This window comes from Pelophylax lessonae (genome assembly GCF_965119305.1).
Source record: "Pelophylax lessonae genome assembly, chromosome: 3".
Classification (NCBI taxonomy): Eukaryota; Metazoa; Chordata; class Amphibia; order Anura; family Ranidae; genus Pelophylax; species Pelophylax lessonae.
In genome coordinates, this window is record NC_138770.1 from 86745187 (window position 1) to 86766902 (window position 21716).

The 21716-nt window shown below is 41.0% G+C and overlaps 1 protein-coding gene across 2 annotated transcripts in view; it reads right to left on the reverse strand.

Annotated features, from left to right (window-relative positions):
- LOC309551312 (cytochrome P450 2K4-like) overlaps nucleotides 1–11205 on the reverse strand; it is a 637235-nt gene extending 626030 nt beyond the window's left edge. For both annotated transcript variants that reach the window (XM_082251847.1, XM_082251846.1), the window contains exon 1: nucleotides 11065–11205. The gene's annotated coding sequence lies outside the window, so the exon portion shown is untranslated. The remainder of the gene's footprint in view (nucleotides 1–11064) is intronic.
- Nucleotides 11206–21716: the final 10511 nt, after the last annotated feature.

Sequence of the window (21716 nt, forward strand, 5' to 3'; positions counted from 1 at the left end):
GGGGTCTAAAAGGTGTACCTGTGAAGTTTCAGCTCTGTAGCATGTCCAGAATCAGAAAAAAAGATCATATAGGTGTGAAAGTTAAAGGAGGGTCCCGACCCACATCCCTATTCTACTGAAAAATTATCTTTTTTTTTGTTCATGGTTCTGGACATGCTACAGAGCTGAAACATCACATGCACACCTTTTAGACCCCCACAGATACTAAATCCAAAGTCAAAATCAAAAAATCTCTCTTTTTTTTTTTCAATAATTGGCTCTTTTTTATCAAAAATGACAATTTTTAAGAACTTTTTTTGTGTGATTAATAGTTAATGGGGCATGACCCAGAACCCTAGGCACTTTTTAGGGGCATTTATTGGGTTTTGGGGCTTCAAAATGGTGTTTTTTGATTACCGAAGTTCGGGTCCCATTGATTTCAATGGGGTTCTGAAATCCGGGCCGAACTTTCGGGAAGTTCGGATGTTCTGGCCGAACAGAACTTTTCAAAAGTTTGATCATCCTTACTTATGTGTAATCAATGCATACCTCATGTGTGTTGTTTTTTATCAAGCCATTATGGTGTTTATTATGTTTTATATGATGTTTAATAAATTATTTTTTTAAATCTATATCTCGTTCCATGTAAATGCCTCTAAAATCCACCACTAGCAGGACATGGTTCCTGCAAATTTTCTACATCACTAATGCACCTTGTGATCACTGCTGGGCCTTTACAACTTGTGTGCATGGCTCCTCTGAGATGTAAGTCTCCCTTTTTTGGCAGATGGTTGCAGGGGAGGACTGGGCTAGGGGGCAGGGTGACAATCGCCCCCCGGGCCGCTCTGATGACGGGTAAAAAGACCCCACTCTGGGCTGGATTATTGTAGGGGCCAGACACTGTATATAGCTGCCAGCCACCGCTACACAGTGATATATTTGCAGAGCTGCAGCGGAGGAGTGATCTCCTAGGCCCCACCTGGCATGATGGATCAGAGGCTAGGAGCATGGCATGGAAAAGGAGGAGTGCTGCCACTGTGACCTGCTGGGAGCATCCACTACCATGGACAAGTGAGTGGGCAGAAGCTGATAACATTGCAGCACTGCTGTGTCTTATCTGTGTGATCCTACTGAAGTGGTTAACTTTTATATTGTTGGGGGGTAATTAATCTACAATGCTATTTGTAATATGCAGCCTGGAGGGGGTTAACGTATTGCCATTGGTCACTGATGCATTAGTGACCAGTGGCAATTAATTAACATATGAAAACAAAAAAATGATGTGAATGTGTAATGTACTGTATATGTAAAGTGCTGCGTAAATTGACAGCGCTATATAAGTACCTGAAATAAATAAATAAAATAAATAAAAAATGTCTGCACGACCGAACTCCGATGCAACTCACATTTATTGGTTTATATAAAATCCTTACAGCATTGCAGAGGTACATAAACAGCTAACACATTTCACAGTTATATCAGTGCCTAATCATAGCTATGATTAAGCACTGATATAAGTGTTAAAGGCATCAGCTGTTTCTGTTACTGTACCTCTACAATGCTGTAAGGACTTTATATAACCCAATAAATGTGAGTTGCATCGGAGTGCGGTCGTGCAGACATTTTTTGTTTTCACACGTTATGCATAACAGAGCAGCACCCTCTTCCTGTGCTCAAACAAGGTTGATTTGAGGAGCTTTCACCTTAAGCTATGTTTTTTTGCTGGCAATAATTAACCCCTTTGTATAAGGATAAAGTGTTCCTTACTGTCACCTACATCATAATACAGGATAATACATAAATAATAAAAACAATAATACATAATTAAACATATGGATATATAATAAAACAACATAGAACTATTATAAAAGAGTATAATTAATAAACATGTATCTTAGAACTGTATTATCTATATTCATAAATGCAAAGCTAAAATGGCATTTGGAAGATTGTTAAAAACTTATTTATCAAACATGTCTATGTCTATCAACACATGTTTTCAATTAAGATGCTATCAGAAGTGGCCAGGTATTAGGATGACAAAGCATAAATGTACTGTAAATGTGTTGTATGTGATAAGAATCCCTTAAAAAGGGAAGTCTGAGCTGTATCAGATCAGAGCAAATAGGGCGGCAATTAGATATGCTCTCACATAGTTACATTTGATAATAAATCTTTAATTTGGAACTTTCTCAATCTGCAGGTTGATTTCTTCAAAATTCCTATTCATACTGCTCTAGTGGCAGTGGCACCAGTGGGAGTGGTAATAACCCCTTTGTGCTGCAGCATGAAGGGTTTAATAAACACTGACACTGGTACCATTAATGCAGCACCAAGGGGTTAATTCATTGCCACTGGTCACTAATGCATCAGTGACCAATGGCAATACATTACCCACTCCATTATGCATAATACAAATAGCATTGTAGATTAATCAACTGCCCCCTCTCCCCCTCCAAACAGTTAAAGTGGTTGCAAAGGCTGAAGGTTTTTTACCTTCATACATTCTATGGACACTGAAAGGCTGCACTGATGGGCACTGGTGAGGCTGATCTGATGGGCACTGAACAGGCTGCACTGATGGGCACTGGAGAGGCTGAGCTGATGGAAACTGATCAAGCTGCATTGATGGACACTGGTGAGACTGCATTGATGGGCACTGGTGAGGCTGAGCTGATGGGCACTGGTGAGGCTGCATTGCTGGGCACTGATCAGGCTGCATTGATGGACACTGGCGAGGCTGAATTGATGAGAATTGATGGGCACTGATGATGCTAAGCTGATTGGCACATGTGAGGCTGCATTGATGGGCACTGATAGGCACTGATGAGGCTGCATTTATGGGCACTGGTGAGGCTGCATTGATGCATTATTTTTGATAAACCTCCTTTGTTGCTATTAACATTAAATTATGTTACCACCAAAATCCATACAAGACCCTTATCCGAGCATGTGTAGCCTGACAGGCCAGGATGGGGGGGGGGGTGGCTGATGAGCGAGCGTCCCCCCTCATGAACCATACCAGGCTGCTTTCCCTCAACATGGGGAGGGTGCTTTCCCTCAACATGTTGATGGGGACAAGGGCCTCTTCCCGACAACCCTGAGGTTTGGTTGTGGGGGTCTGCGCGTAATAATCTTTCAGAATCTGGAAGTCCCCTTTAACAAGGGGGCCACCAGATCCCACCCCCCCCCCCCTATGTGAATGGGTATCGGGTACATCATACCCCTACCCATGCACCAAAAAAGTGTAGAAAAGGAAAAACCACAGAACACAGTGTTTGACAAGTCCTTTATTAAAAAAAAAAAAAAGTGTCCCTCAATGTAAATCCATCATCTATCATGACGCCCGCGACCCGAAAAATAGAAAAAAAAATCAAAAACGCTTCACCCCTTCTGAGGCGTCCTGCCGTATGTCGCTCTTCAGCTTTGACGGCTATTTTATAGGCAAGACATTTTCCTCCACAGCACATGCACTGACACAAACCCTGACTTGTCACTCCAGTACTTTACTTGAGAAGACATGGCATTTCCTGGGTAAATGTCTGGTCATTGCCTGTAGCAACCATTGCTGTAACTCAGGGGAAATCCCGGATGGCGCCCCCAAATGTAGCACTGTCCCCATAGGGTTTGCTGTGTGATGACTTGTTGGGCCTCCTCTGATTACCTGCAGACAGTCACTTAGGGACAGTTCATTCATCCATCCTTACTTCCAGTTGCTTGTTACTCAATAACCAGACCAGGGGATTTGTTTTTATATTCATTGTGGAACTTGAATGGTAGAAGGGAATAGTGGGATACTCCAACTTTAACTATTTACAGTTGATAAGGACAACCTGCACTGGGCCTCACCAGGTTACTTGTGGAAGCAGACATGCTGCTTTAACCATACTGCCAATTGTATGGAAGAATTAAGTCCTCTTGCTTTCTCTAGCAGCAGACTTGATGCAACTACATTATCTTCAGGATACTCTCTAGCATCCAGTTGACTGACACCCATCCACTGACTCTTCTAGCTGAAGGGATGGCCCTCTCAGCACAGGCACCTTGACATAGATCTGTACTCATTGTATGCAGAATCAGATCCTTTCCAGTGTCTCCCTTCCAGTTAGCTCTGAAGGACTTCTGGGTTAAGCTCCCCTCTGACTCTCAGGCCCTCAGGTTGGCCACCTGAGACTTCATGGCAACTACTAAAGAGGAGGGGCAGCTGCCCCCTCCTTCCAGGATCCAGCTCTCCACCATACACTGAGGCACTTTCCTCTGCCAATCACCAGGGCTGTACTAAATGCCTGTGCACTCATTTGTCAGGTTTCCTCCCACTGTCCAATATGCCTCCCTACTTGGCCAGTGTGAGACCCTTCAGACAAACTGAGCTGCACCTAAGCACCGTGAGCATATCTCACTAGCAGATCCTGCTCTCTGGATGGCAAAGCAATATAAATTTACTTACCAATCTCTCTGGTAAGCAGAAAAGATCCAAAAACAATATTCTCTATTCTAGCATCTAGCTAAGAGGGTGCTACACTTACCTCCTCTGTGTAATAGTTTTGCACAGAGTTGCCCCGATCCTCCTTTTCCTATGTCTCCTGTTGACACTCTGGGCTCCTCCCGCACTGTGTATCTTTTGCCCTCCACTCCCTTCCCTATGGCTCCCAATACTGTCAGGTAAATATTGGGGGGGCTGGGGGGCACACAGAAGTTTTTTTTTATCTTCATGCTTCAGCCTTTGACTATGTAAATAATTTTATGCCCATACCTGGACAGAAGTCCACTTTATGTCCCCTTTAGGATGCATTTTTATTTGCATCCAATTCGCATAACATGTGAATGTGACCGACTTTCAATGGAGCTGGTTCACATATGTGCGGGGCAGCCACGGTGCAATTTTGAAAAGGGTCCTGTGCGTTTTTGGGTCCGGTTCAGGTGCGAATTCAGGAATAAATTTGCACCTGATTCTCACCTGTATCGGAGAACAGAAATGTACCAGACTCCGGACTGCAAACCGCAGCCGCAGATGTGTGAACCCAGCCTAAAGCAATTTATGTGCTTTTCATTTAAGCAGTGCTGTTAGCAAAATCCATGCTTTACTTTCAAACTCATCTGGCCAGATAACTTGATAAAGACTTTGCTGCCCAGAAAAATATAGAACCACGGAGACCATCCTCTGATGAAGCCATGTGATGTGTGGCGCAATGCGTTACATCGGAGTCTAAAGTGACTTTGCTAGCTGGATGCTGGCAGCTGTCCTAATCTAGTATATGCCCACTATTCCTGTGCATATGTGAGTGCCTTGATTTACCATTGTTTTAATAAAAAAGTGAAGCATTATACTACACTATGGTGGACACTTTCTGGTCTTGAGTATCTGCAGTGTAATACCTAAGAAGCAGAAGGCTCAAAGAGGCAGTACCAGAGTGGTTTCTTAAAGGAGAAGCCAAACCGGAGAAGCCTGCATACCCCACAGTGGGAAATGTGTGACAAGATCTGTGATGGTCTTTTTTGGAGGTGGGAGTCCATCTTAACCACTTTGAGCTCAAGCCTATTCTGACACTCCCCTCCTACATGGAAAAAAAGCATATTTTTTTGCTAGAAAATTACTCAGAACCCCTAAACATTATATATATATATATATATATATATATATATATATATATTTTTTTTTTTTTTAGCAGAGGCCCTAGGGAATAAAATGGTGGTCGTTGCAATTTTTTATGTCACACGGTATTTGCGCAGCAATTTTCTAAACGCAATTTTTTGGGGAAAAAAAATCACTTTCATGAATTAAAAACAAAACAAAACCCTAAAGTTAGCCCAATTATTTTGTGTAATGTTAAAGATGATTTTACGCCAAGTAAATAGATATCTAACATGTCATGCTTTAAAATTGCGCACACTCGTGGAATGGCACCAAACTTCTGTACTTAAAAATCTACGCTTTAAAACTTATTACAAGTTTAGCGTTACAGAGGAGGTCTTGTGCTAGAATTTTTTCACTGGCTCTAACATTTGCGGCAATACTTCATATGTGTGATTTGAATGCTGTTTACATATGCCAGTGCAACCTGCGCTAGCACACGGGGACAGGGGCACTTTATTTATTTATTTTTTATTATTGTTTATTTTATTGTTTATATATTTAATATTTTTATCACTTTTATTCCTATTACAAGGAATGTAAACATCCCTTATAGGAATAGGGCATGGCAGGTCCTCTTTATGGAGAGATCTGGGGTCTATAAGTCCCCAAATTTCTCCCCTATGCTGGATAGCCTGAGATCAAATAAAAAAAAAATAATTGCAGGCTTTTCAGCTAAAAAAAATTACAGTGTTTTTACATCTGCCAGCGCCGGAAGTGATGTAATGACTTCGCCTTCCGCCTCCGAGGGTCATAGAGATGGTCCAGGACCATCTGGTCTCCAATCAGCACTATGGTAACTTCTCCAACTCCTTGATTACATGGGCAAGCTGGGAAAAGAAGCGAAGGGCGTGGGGGGGGGGGGGTTGTTCCCTCCCGCCACCTGTTAAAGCAATCAAGTAGCTGAACAGCTACTATGATTGCTTTTACATGAGAGGGAATCGGCAGCTGAAAAAAATGCTATCTGAATGATGCCTGCAGGCATCATTCAGATGTCTCCACTCCAAACTAAGGACCTCATATGACATCCACCTTTAAACACAGGAGTTGCGTTATATTTCAAATCTATTGAGCACTCTTCCTGCAGAGTTTTATCACGAGTGACTTTGGACAATCCTTTATATATACAAAAATTTTGCACACATTTTTTTGTTTATTTGCCTTAATTGGGACAGGTGTATTCACCTTTGTTGGTTAGCACATTATACAGTATATGCTTATCTTCAGTCTTATACCAATTTTTTCTTAACAAGACATATTTATATTCCCTATTTATGCACATATTTTTCACTTGTTGATATATGATGGAGTGAGTATTATATTTTCAATTTTATTCCATTCCCATCCCGTTTTCACGTATGGGGTATTGCACTCACAAAAGGCTGAGATTGTTTCAGGATTCCTTTACCTGTTGAAGTCCCAGTTCTTCATATACCAATTATAGCACTGCACCCTTTTCTCCTTTTATTTTGTTCTATTTCACGGTTGTCTATAATATTTGTTGTACTGGGATCCTGGTCACAAACACGTAGAAGAGGATTATAATTTGCATCTGATTTGAAGGACCAGAATTACCATCACAAAATATATTATTGCATGGCATGGTTTGGAAGGTTTACAGCACCCGGAGTTTGATTACAATTATTTTACACTTTGTACATTACTGTGTTTTACAATTGTTTATGTTTGATTATATATTTTGGCAGTGCTACACTACTTTTTTTTATATGGTTCATGATAAAGTGTGTCAACATGCTTAGGAATGTTAGCAACAGCAGCTTTTTTACAAATTTATTTAGAAATTTATTTTTCTAAATTTACTTTTTTACAAATGTATTTAGCAGCGCACTGGTAATCTGTGAGAGGCTTTTCAGACTACATAGATTGCCTTGCATCTGAGACCTACATACTGGTAAAAATTGTCTCCAGAGTGCAAAGTGCATTGGCTAAATACTTCTCATTGGGAATGAGAATTTAAAATGAAATGAAATGAAAATTGAAAGGGACATGACTGCATTGATTGAGGGGGTATGGCTGGGTTGACTAACTAAATTAGCAGGCATGGAATATGTTTTTTGTCTTCCAACTTTCAAAGCAAGCAAGACTGGGTGAAGAGACATGTCAGCCATGATAACTACGAAACCACACCTTAGATTAGAAGCCGAGAGACACAAACTGACTACCAAGAGAAGCAGACTGGCATGACCAACGGGTATTTTCAGCAAGATTTTAATGTTAAAAAATCAAAACAACAGTGCTGCGCCAAATAGCATAATAAACAATACATAAACTGCTGTAATGCTATAGATAAAGTACATAAAGTGAACCGTGCTGTAACACTAATAGGTCAAAAAAGATACAAACATATCAAAAATGTATTTAACAGTGAAATAAAGCTGATGAGTATGCTATAAATGATAGAACTTAAACCAAAAAATGTATATGCTAATTAATAAACTTCTCAAAAAAATATAGTGCTAACCACTACTACAATTGTGCACAGGATAGTGCAAGTGATTGGTTGTTAATGTGTGAATAAATATTTAATATAATTAAATATAATTGTTTAATTAATTAATCTGTTTAATTAATCTGTGATAAAAAAAAAAACATTTTTATAATATTAAATTAAGTTTAAGAATAAATAAATAGGTAAATAAGTTGGTTAATTAATTCATTTGAGCAGCACATCAGATGAGTAAACAAAACTCAGAATATGATACAGAGGGTAAAGGACCGTGCTCAAATTCTAGTAAATGCACAGAAACAGTTATTGAATAGGTTTAAATTATAATGGCTCCTCCTGTAAATACCAATATACCAACTAAATTGAGTTATATAAAAATCAAGAGTAAATTTACTCGTGATATTAGTGCAACTTTGTGATATTATTGTAAAAAAACAAATCCAAATGTGAAAAATGGCAAATGTGAAAGATGACAGCTTCTCCTTTATCCTTCAAATAGCAGTGAATCACCCGTTCTTTGTGAAATATGAAAGTCCTCCACCGATATCCTTATGCACACACTGCTTACCAGAGGTATTTGACCCCCATTACAGGTAGTCAAATCAGGCACCAAATCAATAGTATTCGGTTAAACCATCCATGGGTCCCCCTCAACAGGTCCAGCACTTAAACCAGCGTTAATCTTGCTTTTTATATAACTTAATTTAGTTGGTATATTGGTATTTACAGGAGGAGCCATTATAATTAAAACCACTTCTTGATCGGAAGGATTTGCCCCCTTAATGACCAGGCCATATTTTGCGATTCGGCACTGCATTATTTTACCAGGCAATTGCGCGGTCATGCGATGCTGTACCTAAATAAAATTAATGTATTTTTTCCCACAAATATAGCTTTCTTTTGGTGGTATTTGATCACCTGTGCGATTTTTATTTTTTGCGCTCTAAACAAAAAAAGGGCGACAATTCTGAAAAATATATATATATATTTTTTACATTATTCTATATCACATTCCCCCCAAAGAAAAATATATATATATTTTTTTTAACATTTTAGGCCAATTTGTTTTCTGCTACATATTTTTGTTAAAAAAAATCGTAATAAGCATATTTTGATTGGTTTGCGCAAAAGTTATCACGTCTACTAACTATGGGAAAAATGTATGTAATTTTTACTGTTTTTGGTTTTCTTTTTACGAGTAATGGTGACAATCTGCCATTTTTTGCAGGACTGCGACATTGCGTCAGACAGATCGGACCCCTGACTGACCTTTTTGACAATTTTGGGGGGACTAGTGACATTACTACAGTAATCAGTGCTAAAAATAGCACTGGCAGGGAGGGGGTTAACATTGTGGGTGATCAAGGGGTTAAATGTGTACCTAGGGGCGTGTTTCAAACTGTATGGGGGTGAGGCTTGTGAAATGATCACAGAGACCTGTGATCCTATATATATATATATATATATATATATATATATATATTGTGTTTACAACAGCTGATCGTTCTTCTCTCTCAGCGGGGAATGATTGAGGGTGTCAGGTGGCAATCGGAGACCCCTGCCTGCTGCATCGGCTTCCCTGCTGACGAGTGGGGGCAGGAGCTTGCCGGCGGCGGCGTGTGCACTCGCCCCCTAGCTGCCTGCACGCGATCGACGTATAGTAATGTTGGTTTGCCCAGGAGCGGCTGCCTGCCGCAGTATAACTGCGGCGGGCAGTCGTAAAGTGGTTAAACCTATTCTATAACTGTTTGTGTGCATTTACTAGATTTTGAGCACGGTCCTTTACCCACTGTATCATATGCTAAATAATGCATAGTAAAAAGTGCAAATAAAGCAATTGTGCAAAAGTGCAATGTACGGTTCATAACCCAATATAACAATAATAACTAAGTAGAAAAATTTCATATAGTAAACCATGAAATGTTTCAAAATATAAAGTGAGTGAACCAGTATATTTGCTAATAGTAGACAAACTTGGCTATGCAAATTCATACAGGAATAATCCAAAAAGGTCCATAAAGTGCAGCAATATACAAATGGTGCAAAATGAAGGTGCTGATCAGTGCTAGACCAAAAGTGCTTGTGCAATTCCTCCACTGAAAGAAATGGCCCCTCGCCTCCCGTTCTGACCCCTGTTATACCAGCTGGTCGGAACCAGCATATTCCAAAAGGGGGATAGCAGCATTCCAATATCCTGAGAACCGAAGGCAGCTAAAAATAGATCTCTCATCTAAGTCTCTCAAACATCCTTGGCGTGTATCTAGGAGAAATGACACCAAGATCTAATGCTCTCCGTTTAAAAATGTATTAGATCATAAAAAAGTATTACACTTACATGGAAAGCACAAAAGCTGTGCAGGCTGGAAAGGCACATCAGGAGCGGGTGTCCATGAGGTGCATCGGACGTTTTTGTACTTATGGACTTTTGCAGCATTTACATGGTTTACTATATGAAATTTTTCTACTTAGTTGTTATTGTTATATTGGGTTATGAACTGTACATTGCACTTTTGCACAATTGCTTTATTTGCACTTTTTACTATGCATTAATTAGCATATGCATTCTTTGGTTTAAGCTCTATCATTTATAGCATGGTGACAGCACGGTTCACTTTATGTACTTTATCTATAGCATTACAGCAGTTTATTTATTGTTTATTATGCTATTTGGCGCGGCACTGTTGTTGTTTTGATCTTTTACCTACTACCTACTAGTGTTAGCATAATTAGTGTCTGCAGCCTTTAGACTAGTTAGACATTATCATTAGTGTTGGTGTTGGTTGCGCTGATTTTTTTTAGTCTATATAAGATCTTAATGTTGCTAATAATTAAACAATTTGTACAAGAAATCTTACTGGCAAAATAATGAATTAATACGATACTAGTGATCAGGTTTAAATACACCTAATAGGCTAATTTTTTAAGTGTAAACCTCTTAACACAGGGAACACCAATAAGCAAAATTCACATAAGTAAATTCTCTTACCTGTCAATTTTTAATTCTGTTTCGAAAGTCTTGTGATCCAGACAGCCAGGCACAAATGAAGACTGGTTATTCCCGAGGAAATCAAACAAGATGCAAGCAAAAAAGGCTAGCAAAGGTCAAACCATGGGACAGTGTATGTGCTTTGTGGGACACTTAATTATAAATAAATTAAATTGTACTCCTGTTGAGGTATACCACATCTATTGGGGCGTAGCTATGCTTTACTACTGGCAAGTATCCATCTGGCCAGACGCCTTGATAAAAAATGAAGGGCTAAAAAAATAAAACTGGTGGCCTAAAGACAAAAAAGTTTCCCCTGTTGCATTATACTGCAGCTGCTAGTGCATATCTATGCTTTACTACTGCCATGTATCCATCTGCCAGAAGCCTTGACCAAAGATAAAATTATAGGAAAATAAAATTGGTGGCTGGACCCCATTGCAGCTTATACTGTAACTACTTTCTGCAATAAAGTAGGATGACCAGTTGTGCATCCTGAAATATCATTTTCAAGCCCATGTGTCTGATCTTTTAACTATGATCACCTAGATTCCATTTCTTATCTTTCTTATCTTCTTCTTTCTTATCCAACTTTCTCAATAATGTCCCTCATTGATGTGTGGAATTGTTCTTCTTGTCTGATCCTTTGCCTAAAGAAAAAAAAAAATAAAGAATTATTATCACACAATCCTTTTTCTTGACATGAGGCCAGAGAATTAAATAATTGAAGTATATTTAGTAAATTTAAGAACCAGAATCTGTTGTCCAATCCAATTTTTTAAAACCTTAGCTTTTCCTTTTTTAAATTGGATGTGTACTGCACTTTTGCCACTTATAACTCCATTCATCTGTACCATTTTCCCTGCAGTAGATGGTGACTTACCTATCACACCCTTTAGACTCTTTTTGAATTGGTATTAGCATTTTGTTCCAGACTGAGACACATATTCCAAAGAAGGTTTAGCACAAAACTCCTTTTAAAAAAGGTTCTATCTCTTTCACTGCTTACTAATTTCAGGGCGTTCCAAAACAGGAACCATCAGCAACTTCAAGTTTGCTAATTGCACCATTCCCATATTTGTTTTTCCAAAGCTTGTTTTTGCGATAGAAAGCCCTGAGGCACCAGTTCCAATTTCTGAAAAATTACATATTTAATGTGGCATTGGTCCAGAACAATTTAACCTTGTTTTTGAGGTGAAGTTTCCATTCCGGTGACTTAGTACTCAGCACCTTGTTAGACGTGGGGGTAAGAGCAATTGCCAAAATACCTTGAGTCGACTCCAGAGAAACCTCCTCTACACTTTCACCTACTCTTGCTGTGCTCTTTATGTCAAGTGTTTTTCCATCCTTTATATACAATTTTCTGTTTCAAGTATTTTATTAAATAATGCAAGTGAGTAACAACGTTTGACATACAGAATAATGCAAGGTAATGTAAACAAAGCTCGGTAACAGAGCATGACCAATAACTGTAACTACAGCAAATCGTGAGGGTTAGTAGACAAGGGGTGGTAAATGGGTTGTCACGAGAGAGTAGTGATTGGCATTACCAACCCACCAGCACCCCATATAGGGATCACACTGTGCCTAGGTGGGGAGGCAAAACTTTATATACAATTTTATCTGATTCACTGTACTAAATTACGTTTATGGGTGACTCTGGGATTGAAGCACCACACAGTGATGTTGTAGTCCAGCAACCTTTTTCAACTTTCTGAACATGGGGGAACCCTTAAAATAACTTGCAGGTCTCAGGGAAACTCCTGCCAATTATTACTACATCTACTGTACAGTCCACAGTAAATTAACGTGGTGATCAGTGGGTAAAATGCTTCTTAAAATGATGCCTAGTAAGAAAGATGCTAACTTACAGATAGCTAAAAATATTATTGGTGTCAGTGGTTACATGTATGAGAGGTAGAAACGGTTCATTGCTCTATTACCCCTAGCAAACCTCTGGAAGACCCCTAGTTAAGAAAGCATGAGATATAAATTTATTCCAATGTAGAATCAGATCAAAAGTGTATAGAAAGCTGTTCCTTCATTAGGGATAAAAAAAATTAAAAAAAAGATGACATAGATAATATAGCTATTATTGTCTTTATAAATATAACGCCTAATTACATTGGAAGTTTAAAATTCATAGTAGAGTGTGTGATAAAGTACAAATAAAGCACAAATAAATATTTTTCCCATAATGATAAAATGAAACTGTAAATATAATCTATTGTAAATTAAAGAGACATATCATTTATCATGATTAATAAAAATACGTTGTACATAAAATGAAAGAACAAATATATCATATGAATTCACATAAAAATGGCACTTAGATCTACAAAAAATGATAGTGAACATAAAATGTAATAGTGTAGGGGTTTTAAAATATAAAAATATATTATTGAGGGAATTTTGTGATACTTTTAATGCGTAATATAACTTTACAGACACATCAATTTAATGAATGAACAAACAGTGATAACTTAAATCTAGTCATGAGATCTATCAGGGGTTGATCAGGTTAAGATACAGGCATATGATACAACATGCTTTTATATATAAGAGGGATATCAGCAGTGTCTCTCTCTCTTCTGTGTGCTGTTTTCTCCTGATTATCTTAAGATCTCAAGCAACTGGCAACGGGTAGAATGTGTCAATCATATGCATGATAAAGTTAAGGAGGAACCACCTATAGCATTTTGGGGAACACCCAAAAGTGGAATTCAAACAGAATACAAGAGCAAATGGACCGGAAATGATCAAACCTCAAGGCAATTAATGTACTTTCTGCAAAACTGTGTAATATAGCGTGACCATATAAAAACAAGAACTGAATAAGAAGAAATAGGTGTCTCCTGTTAATTTATTGCACGTGGCCTTTATAGCTTTGGCCTGCTGTATTGCAGATTAATGCAACATGCATCCTTTGTTGCTCAGGAAAAAAAATCACAACCTAATAAGCAATACCTGATTTGTTTCAGCTTTTAATGCACACTGTGAGATGTTTATGGTATGCAGTGAAGTTAGAATAACCAATTTCAGTACAGGAAAGGAACCTATACAACTGTGCAAAATGAAAGGTAAAGTTGGTTCAGCTTCAGTTCAATCCCATTAAAGTGGAACGTTCAGTATAATGCAAGATCCATTGATTAGCTCCGGGCTCTTTTCCTATGTAAAAATTTATAGAATATATACGGGGCATGACTTCGCTATCCTTTTTGGAAGATTTCTGAGGAATGATGAGTATCCCAAAATCTCAGGAAGTCACTCCAGTCCAGTGCAAAAGTGTCCTAAGATCTCGCCAGAAGGATAATGATGTCACCCTCAATTAGGCCCCACAGAGAGGAGATGGTGTTATGGGAACATATACAGTATCTCACGAGTACACCCCTCACATTTTTGTAAATATTTTATTATATCTTTTCAAGACTATATCTTTGCTACAATGTAAAGTAGTGAGTGTACAGCTTGTATAACAGTGTGAATTTGCTGTCCCCTCAAAATAACTCAACACACAGCCATAAATGTCTAAACCGCTTGCAATAAAGGTGAGTACACCCCTAAGTGAAAATGTCCAAATTGGACCAATTAGCCATTTTTCCTCCCCGGTGTCATGTGACTCGTTAGTGTTACAAGGTCTCAGGTGTGAATGGAGAGCAGGTGTGTTAAATTTGGTGTTATTGCTCTCATTCTCTCATACTGGTCACTGGAAGTTCAAAATGGCTGCTCATGGCAAAGAACTCTCTGAGAATCTGACAAAAAAATTGTTGCTCTTCATAAAGATGGCCTAGGCTATAGGAAGAGTGCCAAGACCCTGAAACTGAGCTGCAGCATGGTGGCCAAGACCATAAAGTGGTTTACCTGGACAGGTTCCTCTCAGAATAGGCCTTGCCATGGTCAATCAAAGAAGTTGAGTGCACGAGCTCAGCGTCATATCCAGAGGATGTCTTTGGGAAATAGATGTATGAGTGCTGCCAGCATTGCTGCAGAGGTTGAAGGGGTGGGGGGTCAGCCCGTCAGTGCTCAGACCATACGCCGTACACTGCATCAAATTGGTCTGCATGGCTGTCATCCCAGAAGGAAGCCTCTTCTAAAGAAGATGCACAAGAAAGGCCGCAAACAGTTTGCTGAAGACAAGCAGGCTAAAGACATGGATTACTGGAACCATGTCCTGTGGTCTGATGAGACCAAGATAAACTTATTTGGTTCATATGGGGTCAAGCGTGTGTTGCGGCAACCAGATGAGGAGTACAAGGACAAGTGTGCCTTGCCTACAGTCAAGCTTGGTGGTGGGAAGGTCATGGTCTGGGGCTGCATGAGTGCTGCCGGCACTGGGGAGCTACAGTTCATTGAGGGAACAATGAATGCCAACATGTACTGTGGCATACTGAAGCAGAGCATGATCCTCTCCCTTCAGAGATGGGGCTGCAGGGCAATATTTCAACATGATTCTGACCCCAAACACACCTCCAAGCAGTGGCGGCCAGTGGGCAGGGGCGCCGCCCCCCATCCATGCGTCCGGCCCCCTAATCTGCATGAAGCTTAATGTTTTTTTTTTTTTAAATCACCTGATTAGAGCCAGAGGCTCTACTAGGGTGATGCAAAGGGTGGAGCTGGGGCACAGAGCAGTGCGCCCCGAGCCCACCCATTGTGTGACAATAGTGAATGAAAATTCGCTATTGTCACACTGATCCTCCTCCTGGCCAATCAGGAAGCGCGTCCGATACGCGCTTCCTGATTGGCCGCAAGGCAAACCCCATGCCATTGACCGAGAAGGAGGCGAGAGCGGGAGGACTGGAGGAGACGCTCCGCCGGGACGGAGGAGAAGCTGACGCCGGGACACTGATGAGAAGCCGCCCGCCACCGATGCTGCTCCAGGTAAGTAAGGGGGCATGCACGCAGATCTCTGCATTGGGGGAATGTATGCTGGTCACTGCACTGAAAGGGGCACGCACGCAGATCTCTGCATTGGGGGAATGTACGATGGTCATTGCATTGAAGGGGGCACTCACGCTGATCTCTGCATTGGGGGCATGTATGCTGGTCACTGCATTGAAGGGGGCACGCACGCTGATCTCTGCATTGGTGGAATGTACGCTGGTCAATACATTGAAGGGGGCATGCACGCTGATCTCTGCATTGGGGCATGTACGCTAATCACTGCATTGAAAGGGGGCATGTACGCTGGTCACTGCATTGAAAGGGGGCATGTATGCTGGTCACTGCATTGAAGGGGGCATGTACGCTGGTCACTGCATTGGGGGCATGTATGCTGGTCACTGCATTGAAAGGGGGCATGTACGCTGGTCACTGCATTGAAAGGGGGCATGTATGCTGGTCACTGCATTGAAGGGGGCATGTACGCTGGTCACTGCATTGAAGGGGGCATGTACACTGGTCACTGCATTGAAAGGAGGCATGTATGCTGGTCACTGCATTGAAAGGGGGCATGTATGCTGGTCACTGCATTGAAGGGGGCATGTACGCTGGTCACTGCATTGAAAGGGGGCATGTATGCTGGTCACTGCATTGAAAGGGGGCATGTATGCTGGTCACTGCATTGAAGGGGGCATGTACGATGGTCACTGCATTGAAAGGGGGCATGTATGCTGGTCACTGCATTGAAAGGGGGCATGTATGCTGGTCACTGCATTGAAAGGGGGCATGCTGGTCACTGTGCATTGAAAGGGGGCATGCTGGTCACTGTGCATTGAAAGGGGGCACACTGGTCACTGCATTGAAAGGGGACATGTACGCTGGTCATTGCATTGAAAGGGGGTATTCTGGTTAATGTGCATTGAAAGGGGGCATGCTGGTCACTGTGCATTGAAAGGGGGCACACTGGTCACTGTGCATTGAAAGGGGGCACGCTTGTCTCTCTGCATTGAAAGGGGGCACGCTGGTCTCTCTGCATTGAAAAGGGGCACGCTGGTCACTCTGCATTGAAAGGGGGCACGCTATACCTTATTTACCGAAGGCCCCTTTCACACTTTTGCGACCTCAAAGTCACGCAATTTTTTACAGTGTTTTTTGCCGCAAAGCAATGCCTATTACATTTTTCTGTTTGCGCTCCTCCAAAAAAATTTTGAGCACCAGCCGCCACTGCCTCCAAGACAACGTCTCCCTTGCTAAAGAAGCTGAGGGTAAAGGTGATGGACTGGCCAAGCATCTTTCTAGACCTAACCTTTTGAGCATCTGTGTGGCATCCTCAAGTGGAAGGTGGAGGAGCTCAAGGTCTCTAACATCCACCAGCTCCATGATGTCTCCATGGAAGAGTAGAAGAGGGCTCCAGTGAAAACCTGTGAAGCTCTGGTGAACTCCATGCCCAAGAGGGTTAAGGCAGTGCTAGAAAGAAATAGTGGCCACACAAAATATTGACGCTTCTGCCCAATTTGGATGTTTTCACTTAGGAATGTACTCACTTTTGTTACCAGCGGTTGAGACATTAATGGCTATGTGTTGAGTTATTTTGAGGGGACAGCAAATTTATACTCATATTCAAGCTGTACACTCACATGAAAAGATATAATAAACTATTTACAAAAATGTCAGGGGTGTACTCACTTTTGTTAGATACTGTGTGTGTATATATATATATATATATATATATATATATATATATATACTGTAGATATATATATATATATATATATATATAATTTTTTTTCCTTCAAAACAGATACATTTCTGAAGTACTACTAGAGAGTGGTTTTTACAAGTGGAGGGAGCCTGGAACTAATATGCAGACCTTACATTTTACTGTAAGTCCTGGTTTAAAATGGCACTGCCACTTAAAGTATGAATGAAAGGTCTACCTGAAAGGAAGATAATGGATACTTACTTCTCCTACTCTCTAAATGCTTTCTGATTAAAGATAAGTCTTCTTCTTTCTTCATAAATAGACACTTTCAGAGCTGTCGATCTCCAGTGTTTCTGAATGCACTCAATGGTTTCTTCCACTAGCCCATTCAACATTATTGTCTCTTGTACAAACATAATGGTCTCGGTGGAAGGAATCCATTTTACAGACTTGAACACGTGAGATCAACATTCCTGGAAGTGTCAGTTTCTGGAGAAACGTTAAGAGGTGATTTCTTTTCCTTGAACTCTAATTTAGTGGCACGGGCAACGGAAGAGTATCTGTATAGTATCCACTGCCTTCTTTCCAGATAGATCTTATGCTCACAATTCTTTTTAAGTGATAGAGTAATTTAAAATTCAGAGGGTGTGGTAGATAGGTCTCCGCTTTGAGCACGATCAACTATTCTATTTTTTCTTCATCTTCCAGCAGTGCTTTCTTGAACAGCGCCCTGCCAAAAATAGGGCAGTGGTGCGCTTCTTCCTGGGTGCTTTCAGTAATGGGTTGCATGGAGAGCATCACAATGTGGCTCCCTGTCTATCATGTACCTGGTGGAAGAGCCTTATGTGCTGAGGAAGGCCTCTCTTACACCTATGGCTCGGGGCCCCTAATAGAGTAGACAAGTGCCCGTTGGTCTTGTTAACAGTGGAGCCAATGGGATGTCAAGGTCAAGTTGCAGTAAGTCGACAGCAGACCACTGCGGAGTAAGTAAGCTGGGTCGTGGCAGGTCAGCAGCAGGCAGGGACAGGCTGGCACTAGTGACAGCAGACTGGTGAGGCATAGACTAGTAGCAGACAGGTGGTGAGTAGACACTTAACTGGTAGCAGACAGATGCTTGCATTGGAGGAGCAGCAGCAGACCTGAACAGTAGTGGAGTCAGGCAAGCTGGGTCAGCAGTTGGATCAGGTAAATGTGTGCAGGCAGAGGTGTAGTCCTGTACAAGCCAGAGTTGGTAACAGATCAGCCATGCAGAAGAAAAGAGAGCAGGCAGAAGCAGAGGTCAGGAGACAAGCTAGGGTTGGTGCAGGCAGAGTTCAAGGAATGGTACAGACAAGATGGGTCAGTAACTAGAATCAGATGCACAGTAACAGAATGCAGGTTGCATGAGAACTCTGTAGATGAAACACTGAAGCAGAGCGCTTGCTCAGTTTAAATAGCCCATTTGGCACCATGAACTGACACAGACACGTACACATGATCACACGCACGTTTCTTGAATGCATGTGAAGGGTAGGGAACTGGCTTGCAACTGCGCACAAGAACCCACCTCAAGGGGCTTTCTTGCTTACTGGCATGCCCTTCCTTACACTGTCTGTTAAAGGAGAATTGACCTCTTTTCCCTGCTGCTGGACATAAAGTATGCATATACAAATTAGAATATTTTAGGGGGGTATGGCGACCATAATAGCTAATGGCCGCTGTGTGAGACTGCTTTGCTCCACAGCTGGGGAGAATGCCCGATGATCAGACTCACAGCCGCTATTACAACCACCAGCCACATTGCCTCTGTACCCAGGAATACGGGACAACTTGGGATCTAGCAATCACACGATAATCACATTTAGCATAAATCATGGAAACTTCAGAAGAGCAAACTTTTCTGAGTTGTGCTCAATACTAGAGGGCATCAATTGGGACCTAACCCTAGAAACACGGAGGAACAATGGGAATGCTTTAGAAACATATTAAACAAAGGCATCACTCAGTGTATTCCAATGGGAAATTAATACAAAAGAGCCAAGGTCAGACCGGGGTGGCTAAACCGAAAAGTAAAAATACTTATTAGAGAAAAAAAAATGGCATTTAAGAAATATAAATGGAGGGGACACTGTCAGCTTTCCAACAATATAAGGAATGTGAACAAAAAGGGGGGTGAATATTGCGCTCAACAATATAGCTCACAATAAAGTGCTAATGTGCATAATATAAAGCCGATATAGGATCTAAAATGCTAAAACCATAAATAGCAACAACTGCAATAATGGATAAGAGCAAAAGACTAGCTTATATAAAATTATAAAATATACATAAATATATTGTGAATAAATATTGTGAATAAATAAAGTCCTTAAGGTGCTCAATTCAGAGTGATATCACAGCAATGTGAACAGCGTGGACTTGGTGGAAATGATGGAAAGCCTTCACCTCAAAACCTTCACCCAGTGCTCTGATTAGGTACTTCTTACCAGGGATATGACCCCTTAATTACAGGGGGTCATAATCAGCATTGATAGCCATCCTTATCACTGTCTCCTCATCAGCAAAGAAACATGACCAGGTGCTATAGGGAACTCCGGTAATAGGGACATCCAAAATGCAAAATAGAAAGGAGACTCCAATAGTGTAATACGTCAATATAACGAGGGTTTAATGTTAAAATTGCACTTACTCCATTACACTTGAAAAACGCCTTCTAATGCAAACACAACAATCGATGGGTTTGGTGGATTGATCCCCTGATGACGTCAGCACGGCCTGACGAAACGTGTGTCGGGAGCGTGAGACCGTAGAGTTCCGGTTTGGCGGAACGCAGGCGTGGAGCGGCGTTCCATCCAACAAACCCAAGACTACGAGAGACACATAGCAGAGGAGAGTAATAAAAACCCTAAGAAATTCTTTCGATATATTAATAGTAAAAAAGTGAGGTCAGAGCACGTAGCACACATAAATAACGATGATGGGAGAATGGTTACAGATGAGAAGGCAACTGTACTAAATGCTTTCTTCTCCTCAGTTTTTATACAAGAAAAGGAGGGGTATACAGGCATCGACCACAAGGTTTGTTCTTGGATAGAAAACTGGTTAAAGGGCTGTGTCCAAAGGGTGGTGATAAATAATGTGTACTCAGACTGGTCTGGAGTGGTAAGTGGGGTACCCCAAGGCTCTGTACTAGGACCAATTCTGTTCAATTCATTTATAAATAATATAGAGGCTGGGATTATTAGTTCAATCTCAGTTTTCGCAGATGACACTAAAATCAGCAGGGCAATAACTTCACATCAGGACATCTTACAGAAGCTCCTGAACAATCTTACAGAATGGGCAACAACATGGCTAATGAGGGTTAATGTGGAGAAATGTAAGGTAATGCACTTGGGGGCTAAAAACATAAATGCAAACTACTCACAAGGGGGGAAATCAAGGATGGAGAAAGATCTGGGGGTTCTAGTGGAAGATAGAGTAAGCAATAGTATGCAATATCAAACTGAAGCTGCCAAAGCCGGCAGAATGTTAGCATGCATAAGGAAGGGGATGTATTCCAGAGATAAAGCTATAATCCTGCCACCTTATAAAACTCTGATCCACCCACATCTGCAGTATTCTGTCCAGTTCTGGTCACCAATCTTCAGAAAGGACATGTTAGAAGTGGAGAAGGTGCAAATACAAGGGGATGTAGCTCAGTGGAAGAGCGCATGCTTTGCATGTATGAGGCCCCGGGTTCAATCCCCGGCATCTCCACATTTTGAAAGACGACGCTTACTTGCTGAACAATGGTAATCATATTGATTCAATCAAAAAAAAAAAAAAAAGATCTCATAGGCTCCTTTCACACTTCTGCCACTTAGGATCTGATTTGTGAGACCATGTGGCGAAATGCTATGTAGCTCTGTGAGACCCAAAGTCGCAGGACATGGGAAATGCCATGTATCTCAATGAGAGTTGTTCCAATTGAAACTACTGGTGTCGCTGCAACCCAAAGTCGCAGGACATGTGACATGCCATGTATCTCTGTGAGACCCAAAGTCGCAGGACATAGTTACATATTTGGTGAAGTTGACAAAAGACAGCAGTC